Below are 2,718 nucleotides of genomic sequence, written 5' to 3' on the forward strand. Positions count from 1 at the left end.
TAATAATAATAACGAGCGAAAGAAAACCATAGGCAAAATGGCAACACGCTTGAAATTACTAAAAATGCAGTTTTACACTACAGAGTCCCAAGAAGAACTTAAACTGGAGGACCTGAAGAAGCTACAGCCAATCCTAAAGAATATTCTTATATATGATAAAGAATTTCCATTTGACGTTCAGACTCTCCTGTTAAGAAAAACATTAGCACCTGGTGAAGAAGAGCATTTGGAATTTGAAGAACATGAAAGACAGGGTGCTGCTAGAGCAGGGTCTCCTGATTCTTTTGCCGCCAGAGTTCCCTGTACTTTATTTACCCAGGTTGCCATCAGAACCAAGAATGACGCTACTCACTATCAGAATTGAGAAAAATTGGTCTGAAAGATGCTAGACAGTGCATTGATCTCTATATTACAATTTGTGTAAAGGATCTGAATGACATAGATTTAACTCCTGTGCAAGATACTCCTGTGGCTTCAAGAAAAGAAGATATAATACATATGTTCTTTTTAATGTGAACATTGAGCTCCAGGAGTATGTTGAAAAATTAACCAAACATGCAGTTATCTTCTTTGAATTCAAACACTACAAGCTTGAAAAAACATTTACCAGAACCAAGTGTTTTGCTTTCATGAAGATGAAGATAGGTGAAGTAAAACCTGGGCCAGTTTTAATAGAACTATGCAAGAAACCCACTGACTTTAAAAGAAAGAAATTAAAGAGAAAGAAAGAGAGAGAGAGGAAGGAAGGAAGGAAGGAAAAGAAAACAAGCCAAAACCAAAGATTTTGAAAACATTCCATGACAGAGTCAGGAATGTGGACAGTGGGAGTTTGGGGGTCATGAGCAGGAGAGGCCAGGTGGCACCACCAGGTGAGAGAAGCAGAACTGGGGTGAGGGGACAAACTTCACTGACAGCACATTTTGCCTGAGCAGCTTTCACAGACAGCTTGGAGTCAAAAACTCAGGGAAAGATGAAATTTTAAGAAGTGGTTCATATTTTCTTGACTTAATACCAACCCAGAAATGTCAACAAATTACTTGTTCTTGTTTTTGTAGAATCCAACTGACGTAAAACTATCACTGATGATAGGCACATGTAGTCAACAGTTTCCTTGGCTTTAGCTCATGGATTGCTTTTTGGTTCAGAAGTTCTGGAAATGGATGTAGAGGAAATATCAGACCACAGGTACAATTAGAAAATAAAAGCAACGTCTATTAAGGATGAAAAATAAAATAAATTGAAAAATGTTACCACTATACTTGCTAGACCCTTTAAAGTTGTAAACTACAAATAAAATCCTAAGCCCCCAACCACTGAATCGACCCTCTCTTGGGCAAAGGGACCTCAGAGAGACCTTAAAAACTAAGTTCCTGGCCATGATGGGATGGGAGGTCAGACACACCTCATTATACCTTCTCCCTTTTGTGGTTTAGACACAACAACTGATGAACATTAATGTTAAAATAGAGATCATAAGACTGATAGAACAGTCTCTTTGTGGTAATAAGATACCAAATTATAAATAAGACTTAAAGTCATGCCAGGCAAGGGTTAAGTCATGCACCCCTATACTTAAAGAATAAACTATATTCTAACAGCCACAAGGTTTTCCTTTTTCTCTGCTAGCTAAACAAGCACTGACCTTGAAATAAGCAATGTTGAAGCAAATGCAGCTCACCACTGGCTACTGACTAACTGAACACCGCTGCTCCACAAGCCATAACTACACCTTTGATTAGACAAGAGATTGACTTCAGTAACTTTCTCCTAATAAGACCACTTACCCATGGACTGATTCTGGACAGTTTACAGAGGCCTCTGACTTAAGTGCCTTTGCATCCCTGCTTCACCTTTTGACATCTGGGCCTGCTTGTAACATTTAAATGCTAAGTCTCCACCCCAAAGTGAACATGGATTATATGTAACATGCATGGTTATTTAGTATGCATGTGTTAGGACCATCTTCATGAATATTCATAGCTCCCTCTGCAACCTGTTGAATATGTATACTTGGCCACCCATTCAGCATAAATTCCTGTCTTATGCTTCCCTCCCACAAAGTGCCTGTTTCTGGGCTCTGCCTGAGTCTATGCCTCCCAGCCTGTCAGGATGGTCACCTTGAAGGATATAACCCCTTGTAAGAAAGAAAGTCTCCTCTCCAAATTTATACATTGTGTGACTTTTAAGTTAACAAAGTGAGCTACTTGAGTTTATCTTGTTCTCTGAGGTAGAAGCTACTTAGGCATAATCTTTATAGAAATGAGTAGGAGACATTTTTTTACAGATGCCGTTGTGATTTACACATATTCATTTTTACCTTAGAAAAATATTGAGAGAAAGAAATTATGTATGACTAGGGGCATTTAAATTTCCAGTAGAGGTTTCTATAAAGCAGGCTCTACAATGTTTAAAGGAACAGGTTTTGTTATAATATACTGGAGCAAAGATCAATTTTGCCATTCCTATTGTGACTAAATAAAGACAGTTGGACTTTTTACCTCGGAGAGACATTATGCAGGAGATTTGTGATAATGACCTGGGAAATGAAATGATAACTGTAGGGCTACTGACATTTTTCTTAGATCTACCATTCTACCTCTGACATATCTACTTAATTGGAAGAGATGAAGAGATTTTCTTTAAAAAATTCCTATGCAATAACTTAGCTATTTCATTGAACTCTTGGGGATAACCACTTTTTTAAAAAATCTATTATAG

The 2,718-nt window shown here is 37.8% G+C and overlaps 1 pseudogene; it reads left to right on the plus strand.

Moving 5' to 3' along the window:
- Positions 1 to 710, plus strand: part of LOC105816601 — a 47,008-nt pseudogene extending 46,298 nt beyond the window's left edge.
- The last annotated feature ends 2,008 nt before the right edge of the window (positions 711 to 2,718 follow it).

The sequence above is a fragment of the Propithecus coquereli genome, unplaced genomic scaffold (assembly GCF_000956105.1).
Source record: "Propithecus coquereli isolate 6110/MARCELLA unplaced genomic scaffold, Pcoq_1.0 Scaffold38, whole genome shotgun sequence".
In the NCBI taxonomy this organism is placed as follows: Eukaryota; Metazoa; Chordata; class Mammalia; order Primates; family Indriidae; genus Propithecus; species Propithecus coquereli.